Consider the following 13,955-nt stretch of genomic DNA (forward strand, 5'->3'; position numbering starts at 1 on the left):
AAATTCTTCCCACCATCCCAGATGTAAACAGGCATATGATGGTGCACAAGAGGATCCCATGGCTGTTCCACGGGTCTGGCGATAGAATTTGCCATCAAAACAAAAACAATTATAATTCAAAACAAATTCCAACATTTCAATAATAAATTCATTCTGATGAGCCCAATCTCCTCCTCTCCTCTCCAGAAAATGTGCAACCGCTTTCAAGCCAACATCATGTGGGATGGAAGTATACAATGACTCCACATCCAGACCTACCAGTATGAAATCCTCCTCTAGAGTCAATTTGTCAATTTTATTTAAAAGATCTCCTGTGTCCAAAACAAATGAGGGGAGTGTACGGACAAAGGGTTTCAATTTTTCATCCATGTATTTCCCAAGGTGATCTGTTGGACCATCACACCCCGAAATAATAGGTCTACCCGGAGGTGTATTTCTATTTTTATGCACCTTGGGAAGCACATATATAGTAGGCATGCGAGGTTCCCTTACTTCCAGATATTGGAACTCATGTTTGTTAATTAAGCCCTCATCCAAAGCAAAAATCAATTTTCTATTTAAAGTTGTCATTATATTATCCGATGGATTGTCATTCAAGAGAGAATATGCATCTGTTTCCAATTGTTTTTTAATTTCACTAACATAGTCCTCCTCTCTGAGGAGGACAACATTTCCACCCTTATCACTGGGCTTAATTACGATGTTTTTAATATTTTGCAATTCTTTTAGGGCTTTCCGTTCCTTTCCAGTTAAGTTGTCCTCACACAGAAAAGAGGACCAATCAATAACACTTATATCTCTAAGCATAGCCTCCAAAAATGCATGTGTATATCTATTGGAGTATGCACTTGGCATGGTACTACTTTTTTTCCGCAGACCCGTATATTCTGGGATTATATCAATAGGATCCTCCTCAGGATCTCTTGTATTCTCCAATGTGTTACCTTCTCTCCATAACTCATTTAAATCTGCCAAAGTATCCAAATCAGACATTTCTAAGTTAGGGGCCGTATCAGATTCCATTATGTCTTTCTGTAGTTGAGATGTAATATTCTCATTTTGACTATTCCCCTCATTTTTTTTCCCCATGCCAAAGTCTCAAAAGAATCTTTCTGAGAAAAAGGTGAAGATCTTTGCATATCTCAAATTCTTTTCCAGGGGTAACTGGTGAAAAGCCCAATCCCCGATTTAATAAGGATATGTGATGTATTGATAAGGGAAAATCTGTTAAATTTATTATATTGTTAGCATTATTTTCTATCTTCCCCTGCGTTGTCTTGTATTGGGTCCTCCTTTTTTCTCTACTATTCTTTCCTCTCCGAATTTCCCTCTGTTTCGATCCCCTAAAAAAGATACCTTTGACTGTGATTCCTCCACTCTAGTATATTTTCCCATCTCATTGTCACTAGATGGGTCACTTGTGGTTTCCCCATCTGTTGACATAAAGGTATTCCTTCTTACTCGTGGTCTACTTTTATTTTGTCTTTCTCTATTTTTTGAGAAGGAGAAAATTTGTTTCTGCTCAAAATCAAAGGTATCCCTTTGAAATTTTTTCCTTTTACGTATCGATATTTCTCGAAGTTCCTTTTCCACCTCTTTTTTAAGATTATCATTTAGTTTCTCAAATTCAGGATCCTTACAGAATATGTCCAACTTTGATTTTGAGCAGAAACAAATTTTCTCCTTCTCAAAAAATAGAGAAAGACAAAATAAAAGTAGACCACGAGTAAGAAGGAATACCTTTATGTCAACAGATGGGGAAACCACAAGTGACCCATCTAGTGACAATGAGATGGGAAAATATACTAGAGTGGAGGAATCACAGTCAAAGGTATCTTTTTTAGGGGATCGAAACAGAGGGAAATTCGGAGAGGAAAGAATAGTAGAGAAAAAAGGAGGACCCAATACAAGACAACGCAGGGGAAGATAGAAAATAATGCTAACAATATAATAAATTTAACAGATTTTCCCTTATCAATACATCACATATCCTTATTAAATCGGGGATTGGGCTTTTCACCAGTTACCCCTGGAAAAGAATTTGAGATATGCAAAGATCTTCACCTTTTTCTCAGAAAGATTCTTTTGAGACTTTGGCATGGGGAAAAAAATGAGGGGAATAGTCAAAATGAGAATATTACATCTCAACTACAGAAAGACATAATGGAATCTGATACGGCCCCTAACTTAGAAATGTCTGATTTGGATACTTTGGCAGATTTAAATGAGTTATGGAGAGAAGGTAACACATTGGAGAATACAAGAGATCCTGAGGAGGATCCTATTGATATAATCCCAGAATATACGGGTCTGCGGAAAAAAAGTAGTACCATGCCAAGTGCATACTCCAATAGATATACACATGCATTTTTGGAGGCTATGCTTAGAGATATAAGTGTTATTGATTGGTCCTCTTTTCTGTGTGAGGACAACTTAACTGGAAAGGAACGGAAAGCCCTAAAAGAATTGCAAAATATTAAAAACATCGTAATTAAGCCCAGTGATAAGGGTGGAAATGTTGTCCTCCTCAGAGAGGAGGACTATGTTAGTGAAATTAAAAAACAATTGGAAACAGATGCATATTCTCTCTTGAATGACAATCCATCGGATAATATAATGACAACTTTAAATAGAAAATTGATTTTTGCTTTGGATGAGGGCTTAATTAACAAACATGAGTTCCAATATCTGGAAGTAAGGGAACCTCGCATGCCTACTATATATGTGCTTCCCAAGGTGCATAAAAATAGAAATACACCTCCGGGTAGACCTATTATTTCGGGGTGTGATGGTCCAACAGATCACCTTGGGAAATACATAGATGAAAAATTGAAACCCTTTGTCCGTACACTCCCCTCATTTGTTTTGGACACAGGAGATCTTTTAAATAAAATTGACAAATTGACTCTAGAGGAGGATTTCATACTGGTAGGTCTGGATGTGGAGTCATTGTATACTTCCATCCCACATGATGTTGGCTTGAAAGCGGTTGCACATTTTCTGGAGAGGAGAGGAGGAGATTGGGCTCATCAGAATGAATTTATTATTGAAATGTTGGAATTTGTTTTGAATTATAATTGTTTTTGTTTTGATGGCAAATTCTATCGCCAGACCCGTGGAACAGCCATGGGATCCTCTTGTGCACCATCATATGCCTGTTTACATCTGGGATGGTGGGAAGAATTTATAGTATACCCACACCCCCTCTTTAGAAAATGTGCTTCCGCTTGGCTTAGATATATGGATGATGTTCTCTTATGTTGGAGGGGATCATTGGATTTGTTGGAAAGTTTTGTTAGAGATCTAAATATCAATAAACTAAATATTCTCCTGACCTTCACTTATAGTGAAGATCATATTAGTTTCCTTGATCTTAATATCCACAGGGAGGGAAACAGATTAAAAACGACCACATATCGAAAACCAACATCAGGTAATACCCTGTTGGCAGCAAGTAGCCATCACTTTCCATCTCAAATTAAGGGGATCCCGATAAGTGAATTTCTTCGAATTCGTCGCAACTGTACTGATTTTGGGGATTTCAAAAGTGAAGCACAAGACCTGTCTTCTCGTTTTGAAAATAGGGGATACTCCAAAAAATTGATTAAGAAAGGATATAATAGGGCATCTAGACAGAATAGAGAGGAAATCCTCAAGAGAGGTAAAAAAGACGACAGTGACAGCAGAGTTAGATTCATTTCTAGATATGGGTCCCATTGGGATATACTTCGAAACTTGATGATAAAAAATTGGCCACATTTGACTTTGAATAAAAAAATCAAGTCAATAGTAGGGAATGTACCGAGTATGGTCCCAAAAAAGGCCCCCACATTGAGGGATATATTGGTGAGCTCGGAGTTTAAGAGAAGGACTCCAGGGAATGAGAACTGGCTACAAAAACGTCCAAAAGGAATGTTCATGTGCGGCTCTTGCAAATGCTGTAAGTACGTGTCAAAATCAGACACTTTTTTTGATAGTGAACACAGAAGGGAATTTAAAGTCCTTAATTTCATTAACTGTCGTTCGACTATGGTCGTCTACTCCATTGTTTGCCCATGTGGGAAACAATATATTGGTAAAACGAAGCGAGAGCTACACATTCGTATCAATGAACATGTCCGGGACATTATTAAAGGTGAAATAACAAATCCCCTAGCTGCACATTTCAAAACATATCATGCACAATCACCGACTGGCCTAAAATTCATGGGGATCTACCAACTATTTCAAGATAGAAGGGGAGGTGATCTTAACCGAATACTCCTTCAAAAAGAAACCATGTGGATCTATACATTGGGAACATTGAATCCTAGGGGACTTAATAATGAAATAAAATTTAATATGTTCCTCTGAGACTCTATCCATTGGGAACTGATGGACTTTCACTGGGATGGCTGTAATACCAGCGTCCGCAGTGATCTCCATTTGCTCCTTTTGGATCTTGGTATGAGTACATTAAGTGGTCTTGTCTTTGTGGTACGGTGCTCCCCCTCTGAGATTTTTTGTTTTTTTTCGAGCCACATAGCATTAGCAAACAATACAAATATATATATATATACTCTTCTGAGAGCTCGATATTAAAATCGAATTTGAAACTCGTAGGTTAACTTATATATATATATAAAAAAACTTTTCCCTTGGAATTGGACATCAATGTTAACAGTGTGCCTCTGGTCTGGATGTCCCATTTTCGTTTACATAATGGAACCTGTTTCTCTGTAGAATGAATGTGAATGGTATTTTCTCAATATAAAATATTCAATCAATTGGGTGAATGTAATAAAATAATACACTACCCACCTCTTGCAATCCTTTGCAGTGGGAGGGGTTGCTTATGGGTCCGCTGTGGGTGGTGGGGACTAGGGACTTGGTGCCCTCTGGGCATCCCTTGGGCATTTGGTCCCTCTCCCTGCCCCCCTTAGGGTTCCTTGGCAGCTCCTCTCATTAGTAACAGCTATATATGTCTAACCAACGATCACGAGATCTAGTGATAAAAGTGTCCCTATAGGACCCTGCCACTATATTGATGGATCACTGTTTTTGAACATTTTCTGGGTTTAGTGGGGACTCAGGTCCTGATGCCTTTATAGGTATGGGCCCTTTCTCCCTGCTTCCCCTGAAATACATTATGAATTCCATATATACATATATAAAGATAGCTGCAAATGGAACAAACTATTCGTTCAGTTTTGAAATACTGATTAATTTGGCTGATTCTTTTTGGTATATAATTTATGATATAGCATAATTATATAAACTGTGTAGCAAGGGATTTTTATTTTATTTTAAGAAATTTATCTCTCCATAATGCCGCCACAAGGTTTAAATAATAGCGATTTTGGCTAATTATATTCTTGGTTAAATTAATATTAATAATTAGACCTAGATAATATTAATATTCTTATGGAGGATTCATACTCAATTAATATCATTGTTAAAACTGTATGGGGATGCAATATTGATTGCTCTCCCTATGAGAACACCAAATACATTCTCTACATATATATAAACTAATGGATAAATGTACTGTTTACTTGATTAAAAAAATGCCTCTATTTCCTATTGAAATTGATCATTGTATTTTATGAAAGATCTACATGTGACTCCTATAATGCTTCTTGGATTATCCCCATGCAAGATTACTTGTACAACCATGGAACCAATGAATGAACTTTGGGATACTATAAAGGTATCATGTTTGGCAGTATTTGTCAAACGGCTCTGAAGAAATCCCGTACTGGGATGAAACGCGTCAGCTGTCTCAATCAGACAGGGCGGGTAGTGACGTCTATACTTTGCCCTGTGAACTCCTGTCCAGTGTTGGAGACACCACGTGGAAGGAGACATACAATAGAATTTTAAACTTACCTGGCTGCCAGCGTGTGATTCTGCCTTGCCGGGCCCATGTCTTTCGGAGTGCAGTGGCGAATGCCCGTGGAGATCGAGAGGCTTGGATGAAATGTATGGCCATACAGGTGAATTTTGCCTTTTATGAAGATCTTGACCTTCCATCTATTTGGATCAACTGCTCTCATGCAAGGATTCCTAGCATTCGCTGGCTGCTCAAGGTAAAAACCTCTAAAGCTTAAGATTGAGGGCTACACATTGACCCTAAAGGTCTGTGGAAAGACTACCTATCTTCATAAGACTTATATGTTACATATTGACCTCAACAGGTCTGTGAAAGGTCTTTCTATGACCATAAGATATACACAAAAATCAAGGATCCGCTTATGAGGGAAAAAGATATGCGGCAAATTATATCCCCTTAGTATATGGGACTGCTTTCCTATTTTTGAGATTTATACTTCTTATAAAAAGAATGCCTTCAAAACATCATTACCAACCACTCTATATAGGAACTCTGGCCACTTTGTGACAAAAACAACATATATGGTTGAAAAACGCAAGTGTGAACATAACCCAGCGTTTTTGTGTTGAAAATTGTTATCTTCTCAAATATTGTTCCATGCATATATGATGTTTACATACATACTTATGAGGTGATATTATAGAAGTATAGAAGCATAGAGGTGCTATTGTATGTCTCTTTTTCCTGGCCAGGAGAAAAATATTTTAAACTATTGTTGTATAAATTATACTGCCGGTATTATCTGGATTTATAAATAAAATACTTTGTTAAATTTTATTCAACCCAAGAGTGCCTAGCTATATTCCTGGAACATTTTTTTCTTTTTCTTTTTCAATATTCTTTATCAGGAATGGCACCGTGCTATATTATATTGCAATTTTGGGTATGTTTAGGTATGGTTTTGAATAACCACATCTTTTTTCTAGAAATTCTCTGTGAGCACCTTTTGCTCTGATTGAAATCCACTCACAATGTTTACCTTCAATAGCTCTATGACTCTGGCTGTATGTACGATGCAATTTACTTAAATTTACACACCTTGGCTCTTATGCCTAGTGCTACTTTACTGTATTTTCTGACCTAGTCCCAGCTGGTATTTCATTATCTGTCAGATAAGCTTTTTCTTCCTGTAGCTGCCAATATAAGGAGTGGTTCCTTTAGGTTCATCTTCGCCACTTGGGAGGTGTACAGTCTTCGGATTTGTAGTCTTTTTTAACTCTATTTTTTTGTATTGTCCTAATAAAATTTATTTTTCTATGCCATTGGCAAACTTTATTACAATAGTGCATGACTCCTTTTGTTCTTAGTGTTTTTCATATTGGAAAACAAACAAGGCCTGGATATCCTAAATCGACACAATTTATCATCACACATAAGCTCTACTAATCTACTTCAGTCCGGGTTCTTTATCTATAAACCTATGGCACCATTACAGGCATTGGCTTTAAGCACAATTTTCATATGTGTCTCTAACCATTTGTAAAACAGCTCTTGGAATATTAGCTGAGAAAATAATGCTACTTATATTATATTGGTCAGATAGTGGGTACGTAAAAAATATGGGCAAAGAGATAGCGAGCTATGGGAAATTTACTAGGTAAGACTTTTGAACATAACAACACAATTATTGTTATGTTCAAATAAAGGCCTCCTCCTCCCCTTCAGCCTTGCCTCTCCATCTCCAAATTGGTGTCTTTACCAATCTTTTGTGTCACTTATTGTAAATAGCAGCAAATATTAAAGTTCCTATAGCCTAGAACCCCATCATTCGGAAATCCAGTCAGTACAAAATTCTTAAAGAAATAGTTTCAAACGCCTGGCTATCAGATATCACATACTACTCTGGAACATAGAAGTAGAGACTGGTGACAAATTTACCAAAACCAAGTCCCTGTGGAGTCACTGGTCTCAAAGACTAAAAAACACAGTCAAAAACATCACTAAAATGAGGTCAGATGACTTTCTAACCAGCAAATGGTGCCATACCAAGACACTACACCACTACACAGAATATACCACTACACAGAATTTTGAAAAAAGCAGATATCTTTATTCCCAATACCTTTCAAGGTTATTGGTCTCTGGCATTTCTCCAAAACAAACATGATACCATCTCAGACCACACAATTTTACAGAGAGAGAGAGTGGAGCAATAACATAAGCATTACATCTCTCTTTATTGCCCTGACCAAATCCAGCAAAAGGGACCTACCCTAAGTTATTCTACTACACATGAAGCACCAATATCCAAGGAGGGCCCAGCAACTAAACCAAACAAACTACTTCTGACCAGACATCTCCATTGGAAATTAGATGAACATAATTGAAATGACACAGTGATATGATAGCAATCTCACCATATCAACAATGTAACTATAATGACTTGAGGTACATATAACTTCAGCGTAACAGAATAACATAAAATATAGTAACATAATCTAGATAAAATCTCTATGATTATACACAACTGATTAAAACCAAATGAGAGGACAACATTAACATGAAATGTGTGCAAGTATAAAACAAAATTGAAAACTATACCAAAAAATCCCAACTTTTTCACAGAAAACAGGAAAACACAGAATTAATTCACCCAGAAGTGTATACTCCTTTAAAATCTTGAATTAAAGATAGCGAGCTATGGGAAACTTACTAGATAAGACTTTTGAACATAACAACACAAGAGTTTTTATGTTCAAATTAAGGCCTCCTCCTCCCCTTCAGCCTTGCCTCTCCATCTCCAAAATTGGTGTCTTTACCAATCCTTTGCGTTACTCATTATTAAAAGCAGCAAACAGTAAAGTTCCCATAGCCTAGGACCTCATCATCCAGGAAACCAGTCAGTCCAGAATTCTTAAAAAAATAGTTTCAAATCCCTGCCTATCAAATATCACATACTACTCTGGGACAAATAAGTACAGACTGGTGGCAAATTTACCAAAACCAAGTCCCTATGGAGTCACTGGTTTCAAAGACTAAAATAACATAGTGAACACCATCATGTAAAATAAACTCATATGAATTCCTAACAAGCAAATGGTGCCATACCACGACACCTACATGGAATTTTGAAAAAAGCACGTCTCTATTCCCAATACCTTCCAAGTTTATTGGTCTCGGGCATTTCTCCAAAACAAACATGATACCATCTCAGACCACACAATTTTACAGAGAGAGAGAGTGGAGCAATAACATAAGCATTACATCTCTCTTTATTGCCCTGACCAAATCCAGCAAAAGGAACCTAGCCTAAGTTATTCTACTACACATGAAGCACCAATATCCAAGGAGGGCCCAGCAACTAAACCAAACAAACCACTTCTGACCAGACATCTCCATTGGAAATTAGATGAACGTAATGGAAATGACACAGTGATATGATAGTAGCAATCTCACCATATCAACAATGTAACTATAATGACGTGAGGTACATATAACTTCAACGTAACAGAATAACAAAAAATAGTAACATAATCTAGATAAAATCTCTATGATTATACACAACTGATCAAAATCAAATGAGAGGACAACATTAACATGAAATGTGTGCAAGTATAAAACAAAACTGAAAACTATACCAAAAAATCCCAACTTTTTCACAGAAAAAAGGAAAACACAGAATTAATTCACCCAGAAGTGTATACCCCTTTACAATCTAGAATTAAAGACAGCGAGCTATGGGAAACTTACTAGATAAGACTTTTGAACATAACAACACAAGAGTTGTTATGTTCAAATTAAGGCCTCCTCCTCCCCTTCAGCCTTGCCTCTCCATCTCCAAAATTGGTGTCTTTACCAATCCTTTGCGTTACTTATTATTAAAAGCAGCAAACAGTAAAGTTCCCATAGTCTAGGACCTCATAATTCACGAATCCAGTCAGTCCAGAATTCTTAAAAAATAGTTTTAAATCCCTGCCTATCAGATATCACATACTACTCTGGGACAAATAAGTAGAGACTGGTGGCAAATTTACCAAAACCAAGTCCCTATGGAGTCACTGGTTTCAAAGACTAAAATAACATAGTTAACACCATCATGTAAAATAAACTCATATGACTTCCTAACAAGCAAATGGTGCCATACCACGACACCTACATGGAATTTTGAAAAAAGCACGTCTCTATTCCCAATACCTTCCAAGTTTATTGGTCTCGGGCATTTCTCCAAAACAAACATGATACCATCTCAGACCACACAATTGTACCCTGAGAGAGAAGCAATAACTTAAGCATTACAACTCTCTTTATTGCTCTGAACAAATCCAGCTAAAGGGACCTACCCTAAATTATTCCACTACACATGCAGCACCAATATCCAAGAAGGGCCCAATAACTGAACCAAACAAACCACTTCTGACCATACACCTCCATTGGAAATTAGGTGAAAAAAATTGAAATTACACAGTGACTTGATAGCAATTTTATCATATTACCAATGTGACCATCATTATTTGCGGGTACATCTAACTTCAATGTAACAGAATACCATATACAAATATAATTTAAAAAATCTAGATAAAATCTCCTTGATTATACACAACCAATCAAAAGCAAATGAGAGGTCAACATTAACATGATATGTGTGCAAGTTTAAAACAAAATTGAAAACTATACCAAAAATCTCAACTTTTTTACAGTAAACAGGAAAATGCAGATTAATTAATTTAGCCAGAAGAGTACACCCCTTTATAATCTTACTTTTTTTTATAGCCCTACAGATACAAAATGTATTGATTCTCTAGTAACACACATGATAGCTACATATTGGAAAACAAACAAGGCCTGGATATCCTAAATCTACACAATTTATCATCACACAAAAGCTCTACTAATCTGGTTCAGTCCGGGCTCTTTATCTATAAAACTATGGCACCACTACAGGCATTGGCTTTAAGCACAATTTTCATATGTGTCTCTAACCATTTGTAAAACAGCTCTTGGAATATTAGCTGAGACAATAATGCTACTTCTATTATATTGGTCAGATAGTGGGTACGTAAAAAATATGGGCAAAGAGATAGCGAGCTATGGGAAATTTACTAGGTATTACTTTTGAACATAACAACACAATTATTGTTATGTTCAAATAAAGGCCTCCTCCTCCCCTTCAGCCTTGCCTCTCCATCTCCAAATTGGTGTCTTTACCAATCTTTTGTGTCACTTATTGTAAATAGCAGCAAATATTAAAGTTCCTATAGACTAGAACCCCATCATTCGGAAATCCAGCCAGTACAAAATTCTTAAAGAAATAGTTTCAAACCCCTGGCTATCAGATATCACATACTACTCTGGAACATAGAAGTAGAGACTGGTGACAAATTTACCAAAACCAAGTCCCTATGGAGTCACTGGTCTCAAAGACTAAAAAAACACAGTGAACAACATCACTAAAATGAGGTCAGATGACTTCCTAACCAGCAAATGGTGCCATACTACGACACCTACACAGAATTTTGAAAAAAGCAGATATCTTTATTCCCAATACCTTTCAAGGTTATTGGTCTCTGGCCTTTCTCCAAAACAAACATGATACCATCTCAGACCACACAATTTTACAGAGAGAGAGAGTGGAGCAATAACATAAGCATTACATCTCTCTTTATTGCCCTGACCAAATCCAGCAAAAGGGACCTACCCTAAGTTATTCTACTACACATGAAGCACCAATATCCAAAGAGGGCCCAGCAACTAAACCAAACAAACCACTTCTGACCAGACATCTCCATTGGAAATTAGATGAACGTAATGGAAATGACACAGTGATATGATAGCAATCTCACCATATCAACAATGTAACTATAATGACTTGAGGTACATATAACTTCAACGTAACAGAATAACATAAAATATAGTAACATAATCTAGATAAAATCTCTATGATTATACACAACTGATTAAAACCAAATGAGAGGACAACATTAACATGAAATGTGTGCAAGTATAAAACAAAATTGAAAACTATACCAAAAAATCCCAACTTTTTCACAGAAAACAGGAAAACACAGAATTAATTCACCCAGAAGTGTATAGTCCTTTAAAATCTTGAATTAAAGATAGCGAGCTATGGGAAACTTACTAGATAAGACTTTTGAACGTAACAACACAAGAGTTTTTATGTTCAAATTAAGGCCTCCTCCTCCCCTTCAGCCTTGCCTCTCCATCTCCAAAATTGGTGTCTTTACCAATCCTTTGCGTTACTTATTATTAAAAGCAGCAAACAGTAAAGTTCCCATAGCCTAGGACCTCATCATCCAGGAAACCAGTCAGTCCAGAATTCTTAAAAAAATAGTTTCAAATCCCTGCCTATCAGATATCACATACTACTCTGGGACAAATAAGTACAGACTGGTGGCAAATTTACCAAAACCAAGTCCCTATGGAGTCACTGGTTTCAAAGACTAAAATAACATAGTGAACACCATAATGTAAAATAAACTCATATGAATTCCTAACAAGCAAATGGTGCCATACCACGACACCTACATGGAATTTTGAAAAAAGCACGTCTCTATTCCCAATACCTTCCAAGTTTATTGGTCTCGGGCATTTCTCCAAAACAAACATGATACCATCTCAGACCACACAATTTTACAGAGAGAGAGAGTGGAGCAATAACATAAGCATTACATCTCTCTTTATTGCCCTGACCAAATCCAGCAAAAGGGACCTACCCTAAGTTATTCTACTACACATGAAGCACCAATATCCAAGGAGGGCCCAGCAACTAAACCAAACAAACCACTTCTGACCAGACATCTCCATTGGAAATTAGATGAACGTAATGGAAATGACACAGTGATATGATAGCAATCTCACCATATCAACAATGTAACTATAATGACTTGAGGTACATATAACTTCAACGTAACAGAATAACATAAAATATAGTAACATAATCTAGATAAAATCTCTATGATTATACACAACTGATTAAAACCAAATGAGAGGACAAAATTAACATGAAATGTGTGCAAGTATAAAACAAAATTGAAAACTATACCAAAAAATCCCAACTTTTTCACAGAAAACAGGAAAACACAGAATTAATTCACCCAGAAGTGTATACTCCTTTAAAATCTTGAATTAAAGATAGCGAGCTATGGGAAACTTACTAGATAAGACTTTTGAACATAACAACACAAGAGTTTTTATGTTCAAATTAAGGCCTCCTCCTCCCCTTCAGCCTTGCCTCTCCATCTCCAAAATTGGTGTCTTTACCAATCCTTTGCGTTACTTATTATTAAAAGCAGCAAACAGTAAAGTTCCCATAGCCTAGGACCTCATCATCCAGGAAACCAGTCAGTCCAGAATTCTTAAAAAAATAGTTTCAAATCCCTGCCTATCAGATATCACATACTACTCTGGGACAAATAAGTACAGACTGGTGGCAAATTTACCAAAACCAAGTCCCTATGGAGTCACTGGTTTCAAAGACTAAAATAACATAGTGAACACCATAATGTAAAATAAACTCATATGAATTCCTAACAAGCAAATGGTGCCATACCACGACACCTACATGGAATTTTGAAAAAAGCACGTCTCTATTCCCAATACCTTCCAAGTATATTGGTCTCAGGCATTTCTCCAAAACAAACATGATACCATCTCAGACCACACAATTTTACAGAGAGAGAGAGTGGAGCAATAACATAAGCATTACATCTCTCTTTATTGCCCTGACCAAATCCAGCAAAAGGGACCTACCCTAAGTTATTCTACTACACATGAAGCACCAATATCCAAGGAGGGCCCAGCAACTAAACCAAACAAACCACTTCTGACCAGACATCTCCATTGGAAATTAGATGAACGTTATGGAAATGACACAGTGATATGATAGCAATCTCACCATATCAACAATGTAACTATAATGACTTGAGGTACATATAACTTCAGCGTAACAGAATAACATAAAATATAGTAACATAATCTAGATAAAATCTCTATGATTATACACAACTGATTAAAACCAAATGAGAGGACAACATTAACATGAAATGTGTGCAAGTATAAAACAAAACTGAAAACTATACCAAAAAATCCCAACTTTTTCACAGAAAACAGGAAAACACAGAATTAA

Source organism: Rhinoderma darwinii, chromosome 2 (genome assembly GCF_050947455.1).
Source record: "Rhinoderma darwinii isolate aRhiDar2 chromosome 2, aRhiDar2.hap1, whole genome shotgun sequence".
Lineage (NCBI taxonomy): Eukaryota > Metazoa > Chordata > Amphibia > Anura > Rhinodermatidae > Rhinoderma > Rhinoderma darwinii.